At 38.2% G+C, this 10667-nt stretch overlaps 1 long non-coding RNA gene across 1 annotated transcript; it reads right to left on the reverse strand.

Moving 5' to 3' along the window:
* Positions 1-1934: 1934 nt before the first annotated feature.
* Positions 1935-9427, reverse strand: LOC143291194 (uncharacterized). The gene is made up of 2 exons (XR_013056483.1): positions 8129-9427; positions 1935-5226 (listed from the first exon to the last, which is right to left on the reverse strand). It is a non-coding gene; the product is annotated as an uncharacterized LOC143291194 (long non-coding RNA).
* Positions 9428-10667: the final 1240 nt, after the last annotated feature.

Below are 10667 nucleotides of genomic sequence, written 5' to 3' on the forward strand. Positions count from 1 at the left end.
TCTGTGTGAGAGAGAGAGAGAGAAGGGGGGCTGAGGGTTCATGTCAATATTTCTCAAGATTTGATTATGTGTATTATTTTTGCTTGTTTAAATATATATATATATATATATATATATATATATATATATATAATTTAATCCTCTAATGCAGGAAATTATGTTTGTTGCTTGTTGTCATGTTTGTAGAATAATATCAGTTTAGTTAAAAATGACAGTTTATACAGTTTGTAAAACAGTGATAAATTTGCAGTGGCATGATGCATGTTTTTTGAAAGGCTGTAATATGGCCGAGTATACTATTCATGTTTTGTTTCAAGAGAGAAATAGAATTTTGTGCAATGTAGATTGAGTGATTATTCTGTAAACCGTGAGATGTGTTGGAGCAAACCAGTGACAGCATTGACACTGGTTGTACCCACGTTATCCAATACATTAGAAGAAAGAGAAAAAATAATAAACAGTTAGGCATGTCTTTTTTGTTCACCTGTGACATGGGTAAACTTACATTGCGTTCCAACATGAGTTGCTGTCTGTTCCGTCATGGTTGCATCTTTATGTGAAATATTTATTTTTTTGTTGTTGATGTGGGTTTGTTTGGTTTGTTTGGTGTTTTTTTTAGTTCATTGTGATATTTTGTGATGAGATGTGGCTGTGTGTTTCATTTCTGTATAGGTTTGCAGAACCATTTCACTGGGGGGGGTGTGCATCAGGTCAATGTGTGTTTATATGCGGGTGGTATGATGTTGAACCATCAGCTCAAGCATGTTTTCTCTTGGCACTTTTTTTTCTTTAAAGTTGATTACAGAAAGTTCTATGTTTTTTTTGTCTTTTTTTCAATGAAAATTAAGACTGTTTATTTATGTTTTTTTTTCTTTCTTTTTTTTTCCATTCTGTCCATGAATATGTAGTATGTCTTGTTTTTAATTAAAGATGTTTGAAATCGAAGCTGCATTTTAATGTCAAAATGTGAAAAGATTGTAGTGTGTTGTTGTTGCTGTTTCGTTTCTTTGTTTGGGGAGGGGGTGGGGGGGATCTTCTGTTTTTTCTGAAAGATTGAAGGGTGTATTGGGTTTGGTTTTTTCCTGCTTTACTGGTGTATTTCTCTTCCTGAGTAATGTTCCTCCTTTCCCAGTCTGTCCTCAGCATTATAGTGCATTACTTACCTCCCTTCTCTTCCTGTTGTGGAAGAAAACAAGCACCACCACCATTAACAATCCATCCATCACTTTACCTCCTGCTCTGTTTCTGGTCGTCTTATCGCTGCCATGCCACTTCAGAAGTTTGATTGGTCACATACTTCACTTTTTAAATTGGAGTTGATTAGATTGATTGGTTATTTCACTTTTTAATGAGTTGATTACTACTCATTCGTTTTCAAAGTATGAATTTTCGTGTGTGTCATGAGTTGCTCATCAAAGGCTTTCCTCCATCATGGAGGAAGGTAGCTGGATGGTTAAGACACTTATCTGTCAATACAGCGACCATGAGGGTCTGGGTTCGATCCTGGTCTCGCCCTTTCTCCAAAGTTGGACTTTGATCAAACTGAGCATCTAGTCAACTGGATGAGATGAAGAACTTGCAGGCTGGCACGCACTTGGTGCACCAAGACAGAACTCATAGCAATGTGTTGTCTTCTGGAAAAATTCTGCAGAAGAAACCCACTTTGAAAGGTGCACAAAATAGGTAGATATATGCGCATACACTCAGGGCCTCTCTAGCGCATTGGGTTTCACTGCTGGTCAGGGATCTGTCTAACAGATATAGTGTAGATATAGGTTTGTCAGAACGCAGTGACGCCCCCCTTGAGAAACAAACTCTGCCATCACAAAAACTTGCCATCTACACATGGCTTAAGCTGGAGTATCCCCCCACCTACCTCCAACCACAGTGGATGCCAAAAGCACAGGCACACCGTACAAAGCCAAGGTCCTTGATAAATTTTATGATGATATTTAATAAGTGGACACTCATAAACGCATTGGATATGCGTGACATAATGAACAAGCAAATACAACAAAATTGGCAACAATGTATGTACAGCTAGTCCCCATGTCTGCGTACCTTAAATAACACCATCCCTCAACCATTTTTCCACCGTGGTATCACACCTCTACAAACATGTTTTAAACCATGACAGAGACCTTGGTGGTACAGAACAACAGGGGGCAAGAAAGAATGAAAGAAACACCAGCTACTACCACAGTTATATCTGACATGTACACGCACTGTAAATATCAACCCAACTTGTCCCCACATGAATTCTTCACCAGTACATGGTTATCTTGTAGCACCCAGCTGAATTTCAAACTGGAGCAAACAGCACACAAAAGGTACAAGAACAGAAAATGGTGTTAACTTGTGTTGCCTCAAATCCCTAACATGCTTGGATCACACTATCAAAGAAATGACCAGAAATCACTAATGCTTGAATCAGAAATGCCTGATGAGTAACTGACAGCAAAAACATTTCAGTATCATTTCCACCCACGTTGCTCTCATTTCCTTATAACATGTGGCAGTGGTTCGAGGAACAGAAACAATGTCTCGCAAAAATTTATTCAGCAAACATTTTCACTGTCAGTAACTGATACACAGGATCTCTTTTTCTTCACCCAGATACACAGGATCTTAACCCAGTGAATAGCATTTTCACTGAAGATAATAGATACACGGGATCCTAACCCAGTGAATAGTATTTTCATGGAAGATACACATATACACATGATCTTTCCTTAACAGAGTTCAATATGTGATGTAACAAGACCGGGGAAGGGCAGCCTGAAATCTGGTTAAAGGTCCCATAACCTTTTACAGTCATAGGCACTGAATTCATTATCACTGTGTCTACAACTCGGCATAGGAAGAAGCTAAATCCTTTCACCTCGTTTTTAACCTTCCCCAGCCGAACTCGGGTACCCATTCACACCTGGGTGGAGTGAGGAAAATCGGAGTATAATGCCTTTCCCAAGGACACAATACCAAGCAAAAACAGAGGCCTCAAACTCTGATCACCGATGAACACTGGATCAGAAGTCCAACACCTAACCAACTTGGTCAATGGCACCTCTGCAACCTGAACTGCACCAGTGGGCCAAGTCCATGGAATGTTGCAAACTCCTGTGGGCATGGTGGGAAGCAACATGACGTGACAATCACATGCACACTGTTCCCATAGTCAAGGTGAAACTGAAACCCAGTGCAAAGAATACAGCACCACTGGATGGAAACTCAACACTAGAGGACACCAGATATTTTCAAGCACCAGCTTTTACATCCACAATAGTGGGGATAAGGAAGCTTTTGAGCGCCACACTTGCATGCATGCTCAAACCAAAATCGGTCATCACTTGAACAATCACTCCTTTGGAAAACACTTCCATAGAAAGCTCAAATTTCAAGCAACCTGTCATGGATGGCATTGTTGATCAAGACTGAAAAACATGAGTACCTGACAGACAGAAAAACTGGTGCTGATCATACCATGTGGCAGACAGTAAAAATTAATTGGTGCTGACCAGTACATGAGGAAAAAAACAGTTGTTCATTCAAATCACATAAGCTAATTTCATTCATGTAGAGCAGGAGAAAAGAGCAGTCACATTCTGCCAAATGAGAAACATGGTATGAATTTACGGAGGCATTGACAAATGAACAGTTAATAACATAATCACTACAACTGTAGACCAATGACACAGGCTTTAAAAAAAAAAAAAATGTTGGAATGATTTAGCCCTTATCAACAATCTACAGGGATGCAAAAAACAAAAAAAAAGTATTTAAGGAAAAAAAAAAATCTCATGAAAAATAGATATTCAATAATAGCAAATAATACTTTATGCCCATTTCAACTTAATGTTATTCTGGAGAAAAAAATTAAAATAAGTAAATATTCCCACAACAAATCTGAAATGAAGATTCCCACCAATCAATACACTAATCACAATATTCAAACAAAAATCTGAAACAATAATATACCCCTAATGAATACACCAAGTGTTAAAGAGTCTTGTCAGGGTCAGCTGTTCAAGTGGGCTGACAATGAATCAGAAAAAAAGGAACATATTAATGTCTAAACAGAAACTCAAACCATCAACTAGAGCTTAACAACAGAAACTAATTTATGTCTAAACAGAAACCAAAACCAGAGCTTAGCAAATGCATTTATTTAATTCATATCTAAACAGAAACTAGAACCAGAGCTTAGCAAACGGAACTAATTTATGTCTACACAGAAACTTGAACCAGAGGTTACCAAAAGGAATGAGTAGATGTCTAAGTGATGATGAACTCATGAGAGGAATCAAACCAACCAGCTAATTGTCACTCGACTTGACAAACATGCAGCGATGGTGTGTGTGTGTGAGGGTCAGTGCTGAGCCAATAGCATGCAGTGGTGAACAGAGGGGGTGACCCAACACATGCACTACAGAACGCAAACTGGACCACACAGCCAATGCTGATCTGACCACAGCGAACAGACATAGCCAGAGACAGAAGGTAACATGCACACGGCCATCTGCTGACTGATCACCACACACAACTTTCTGATGAGCAATATTTCAGGGTCAGAAAGAGCATGAGATGTTAAGCATCAGCACTTGACCTAAACACCCTTTTTTTTTTTTTAAATACAACTTTTTTTCTTTAACATATTTCTTCTTTTTAAAAAATAAAAAAACTTACAACACAACAGAAAATCTGAAATGATTGTTGTGGACTTTTTCTCCTTTTTTAACATTTACCGAACTGTTCACAGCCTGCGATTAATCAAATAAAATAAAAAAAGAAACACATGCAAGATTCAGGCATCTGTCCGTAGGGCAAAACACAGGACAGGTCAGAACAAGCAGCATCCAAACAGGTCTGGTCTCCAACTGAGCAAGCAGTCACTAAAGAACCACAGACACTGAGAGAGAGAGACACTGCGTAGTAGTCTGTTGGTCCATGCACTGCAGAGACCAGGCAGACCAGAGGCACGGAACACTGCGGTTAGTGTCTGCACAAATACTTCAAAACAGCAAACAGGGGGTAAAAACAACAACAACAAAAACAACAAACTAAAAAAACACCAAAAATCAGGCCTCTTGAGTGTTAACTGTACAAAGATACCTGCAGTTTGCTAGGGGAAGCTCTGTGTTTTATAAGTACGCAAGGCGACCCGTCTGAGACTGAGGAGAGGTGGAGGGGTCTCCTCTCCTCCTTACCATCGAATGATTTCACCGTAATCTGTTCCATGGTCAAAAACAAACAGGAAGCATACGGCACATGTCAGATGTTTCATCAGCGCATCATCAGAGATGATTGAATGTTACCATCAACGATTACGACAGGGAGAACATCACTGCGCACACACATACTGCGTCTTGTATTAAACGCTAACATTGTAGTTTGTAGACTTACTTTCTTCAGCCTCTTTATAAATAACATCACTTTCTCGCCCTTCACACTATGTTAAGAGGATGAGGGAAAACCGCTGCTAAGCCTTCGCTGATGTTACACTGGAAGACTTGCAACCTACTGCAATTCAGCTGTACAGCCAAGATGCTCACCTTTAATCATTTTGCAAAATTACACCCTCCCCCCTTTGAAACCACCACATACACTGATGAGAAGAATTATTTGCTGAGGACTGACAGTTGAAGAAAGAAAATAAGCATGCTTCTGTTGAATTTCTGGGAAATGATATTGCACAGTCATATTTTAAAAGGAGCAGACCCCCCCCCCCCCAACCCCCCCTCCCCCATTCCAGTTTGAACAGTGAGTATGTTGGGGTTTTTTCCCATCACAAACATCGACTAGAATAACATATACACAACACACATTTCATTAGTTCACAAGAGAAAATATTACCATCTGTCTCTAACACTATTCTTCAACTCGTGATTGATGAGACTGCTTTAAAACCTACAGGAAACTTCAGTGAATCTGTGCCACAAATCCAAGAAAAAAGGCAAGGGGAACCTGTTTTTGCTTTTTAGAAGGTGGAAGCAGTCTTTCTTTTGTAACAAAGAGGGGGGTCAGGGGCAAAGAACACTGTCACTAACACCAAACGATTGTTTAAATAACTCCGTGCAACATTTTTAAAAGATAAGAAAAAAGATTTAAAAAAATAAGGTGCCAGGCAAGCCATGTACAAAGCTTGGCAAAGATGAAAAGCCTTCAAAGTGATGACCACTACCTGAAATAAAGGGGGGGAGGGAGGAGGGGTATAAAAGATCACCAAGAATCGGTGCCATCAATACGTCACTATGTCTTTCTTTACTCTGGACTGACTGTGGGATTGGTGGGGGTACAGGGGGGACTGGGAAGGGTGGGGAAAGGCTTACATACCAGATGCTGTTGAACTTTTAAGTAGTACATTACAACAAAACAACAACAACAACAAAAAAAAAGGAACATGAAGGCATGTGTATCCAATTCAGGAATCCACTTGAACTTAATTCAAATATCCATACTGTTTTGTATGATTATGACAAAAAAATACCCGAGGGCTGAGGAAGAAGGGGACAGGGGGGGCATACACTATCTCTGTAGGGCAGGGTTGTTTTTTATGCACAGTGCGGAATAACATGAAAGGAATGGACAAACTGCAAAGAGGCAGAAGAACAAAAAAATCAACTAAACACATTTGGTGTTAAATCTAACACAAATGAGATGAAAGGAGTTGTTTTTTATGAACATCAACTGTGAAAGAAGAAAGACTACTGCATTAGCAGATGAGCAGGATTTTTTTTCTTTTCTTTTTTTAATGCACATCAATTGTGAAACAAGAAAGACTGGATCAGAGGCAGATGAGTAGGAAAGATTTTTTTTTAATGCACATCAGCTGTGAAAGAATAAAGACAACAGCTGGGGCACCATTATCTAACCCAGGGTTAACACTCCTGTGCATTCGAAGCAATTCACTCTCTCTTTCACAGCCATAGCCTGCAACTGCTAAACTTGGAGAAAGAAAAAAATTCAAATTACAATACACTTTAGACATTATTCACAACAAATCAGCCCATAAATTATTTATATTCATTTCAAAATGAGACAAGCTGAAACATGAAATACTGAAAAAAAAATTGCACAAACTTTGCTGAAGTGACCTGAAACTTGCTGAAAAATGCTAAAAAAAAAAAAAAAAAAAAAAAAAAAAGTGGGTGGAAAGATTTTTTTTTTTTTAATACAGTGCATGCTCTATTCACCAGAGCCTATTTTCTGTATTTTTCTTTGTTTGCTAATTATACCATGCAACTCATACACACATAATTCTCCTCAATATTTCCATTTTCCACAACAAACAAAAAGTGACTGCTATTTAAAATTCTATCAAAACCAACAATTCCAAGAATCAAGGAAAAAGAAAAGAAAAAAGGAAAGGATGAAGAATTCAAAGAAGTTCATTAATCAATCAATCAAGCAAGCACAAAAAAGAAGACTTGATGTATCATCTATTACATTTTCATATAACACAGATGCAATATTGCTGAAAAGTGTGTGTGCAAGTGTGTGTGTGTGTGTGTGTGTGTGTGTGTGTGTGAGGTGAGTAGTGTGTCTGAGTATTTTGCATTTGTATTTGTAGGTCTTTTTATCACAATAGATTTCTCTGTGTGAAATTCGGGCTGCTCTCCCCAGGGACAACGCATCACTACACTACAGTGCCACCCATTTTTTTGTATTTTTTCCTGCGTGCAGTTTTATTTGTTTTTTACTATCAAAGTGAATTTTTCTACAGAATTTTGCCTGGAACAAGCCTTTTGTTGCCGTGGGTTCTTTTACATGCGCTAAGTGCATGCTGCACATAGGACCTCGGTTTATCGTCTAATCCGAATGACTAGCGTCCAGACCACCACTCAAGATCTAGTGGAGGGGGAGAAAATGTCAGCGGCTGAGCTGACTAGCGTGCTCAAATTCTCTTGCTTCCTAGGCAGACACGTTACCTCTAGGCCAACACTCAACTGTCTGTGTGTGTGTGTGTCTATGTCTCTGCGTGTGTGTGTGTGTGTGTGTGTGTGTGTGTGTGTGTGTGTGTGTGTGTGTGTCTGTGCACGTGTGTGCGTACGGCAATGGTAGGTGGTGTGGGTTTAGAGCAGCACTTTCTCGGTTGGAGGGGCAGTGTCGGGGGAGGAGGTAGGGGGGCTACCTGCTTCCTGTTCCTTGGCCTCCTGAACAGCCGCGTCAATGTCGTCTGTCGACTTGCTCCCCGTCACCTTCGACTGCAAAATACAGCACACACGCACACATCTCAACACCTCATGTACATCTCCCAATTTTGCTTGTTAACACAACACACACACACTTTAACGCATCACATACACTTCTGAGTTTTGTTTAACACAACTCACAGACTTCAACACATCATGTACACTTTCAAGTTTTGTTTGTTAATATAACCCACACTTCCAAAACATCATGTAAGCTTCTGAGTTTTGATTGTTGACACAACTCACACACTTCAACACATGTACTTTTGTGTTTTGTTTCTTGACACAACTAACACACTTCAACACACCATATACGCTTCTGAGTTCTGTTTGATAATAGAACTAACACTTCAACACATCATGTACGCTTCTGAGTTCTGTTTGTTGACACAACACACACTTCAACACATCATGTACGCTTCTGAGTTTTGTTTGTTGACACAACACTCACTTCAACACATGTACGCTTCTGAGTTTTGTTTGTTGACACAACACACACTTCAACACATCATGTACGCTTCTGAGTTTTGTTTGTTGACACAACACACACTTCAACACATCATATACACTTCCAACACATCATGTACACTTCTGAGTTTTGTTTGTTGACACAACACACACTTCAACACATCATATACACTTCCAACACATCATGTACACTTCTGAGTTTTGTTTGTTGACACAACACACACTTCAACACATCATGTACACTTCTGAGTTTTGTTTGTTGACACAACATACACTTCAACACATCATGTACACTTCTGAGTTTTGTTTGTTGACACAACATACACTTCAACACATCACACACACTTCCAAGTAAACACACTCTTCCAAGTAAAGAGTTTCAGTTTTCTTTCACTTTTAATTCATTATCACCAAAACAAATGTTGCATTTAAAACTGATGGATACCACATGCTTTAACATGTCACATGTTCTTCTAAGCAAAGAATTTGTTTTCTTTCACTTTTAATTCATTGATCACTAAACAGTACATCTAAAACTAAAACTTTAACATGTCATACACACTTTGAAGAGGTTCCCACCCACCCTTTTTTTTTTTTTTTTTTTTTTTTTAAAAAAAAACACTTTTTTGTCAATTACGTATACTATCAAACTAAACATTGCACTTCAAACAAATGGGTGCCACATGCTTCATGTCACACACTCTTCCAAGGGTTTTTGTTTGTTTGTTTTTTGTTCTCTTTTTTCTACACTTTTTAGTTTATCACAAAACCAAACAATATCAATACCACAATTTTCATCATGACACACACTCTTCCAAGTATTTTCCCCTTCAAGTCTTGATTAAGCATCTCAAACAAATGGATACTATATGCTTCAACATGGTCACAAGCTCTTCCAAGAATAGCTTTCATTTTTCTTCAACTTTTACTTCATTATCAATGGACTGCTTAAACATGATATTTCTAGTAAGGCATGTACCCTTTAACTTATTCCACTCTCTTGACAAGCCTCATCTTCCAGCCTGATCTTCCTCTGAAGAAATACATGAAGGAAGTAGATGGTATTATAACTTTCTTCTGTCGAGTTGTGTAGTTTTTGCTTCTGTGGAAAATTTTGATATACCAGTAGTTCTTTTCTCCTCCTTTTTTCAAAGGTGTGGTGCTTTTTTTCCCCTTTGTTGTGGTTGTTGTTTTCTGCTGTTGTTGTTTTGCTTTGTTTTGTTTTGTTTGATCTCAATAACAAGATTATTTATTTATAGTCTGTTCATCTAAGATGATGATATTAGGAAATCAATAACAAGAGACAAGACCCAAGTGTGCTAAATCATTCATCAATTATCTGTCTTTTTTTTGTCTTTTTTTTTTTTTTTTTTTAACTAAGAGAATCAGGTGGCGATGGAGCAAAATTAGTGCTCAGTCTCTGAAATCATACCAGAAATATTCTCATCAATTCACTTTAAGCTTGTATCACAGAACCATTATTCATACAGTTACAACTTGTTTCAAAATGATAGACAATTGCAGGCATGTAGAGTAAATAAGTGATTATTTCACAAATGACAACACCAAAATTCACACTAATGATTTTTCTTATCTTTAATCACATAGGTTTCTTTTTATATCAATATCACAATGATGGCCATTACAGTTATTTGCAGAAATTCACACCCATCATACTTAAACGCTTTATTTCTGGCGATGCTGAGACCAGAATCAGAAAGAACATCAGCATGACTTACATGCTCTGACACCGATCAGAATTACATCACATTTGTTTTGACACACGAAAAAAGATCACTTTGTGTAAACTTACTGAAGTGTTAAGGAATGAACTGTTAACGATGGTTGTCTATAAGCAAACTGTTACTTTTCTATTATTTCTAAAGACCTTTTATTGATGATTTATTATGGCCTTCAAGCTCAAGCACCATCTTTATAACTGGAATAACCAAGAAACATTTGGGCCAACAGCAAAGTGAGAGCTGAATTATCAATGGTTTCTCCAGTCAA

The sequence above is a fragment of the Babylonia areolata genome, chromosome 16, assembly GCF_041734735.1.
Source record: "Babylonia areolata isolate BAREFJ2019XMU chromosome 16, ASM4173473v1, whole genome shotgun sequence".
Lineage (NCBI taxonomy): Eukaryota > Metazoa > Mollusca > Gastropoda > Neogastropoda > Buccinidae > Babylonia > Babylonia areolata.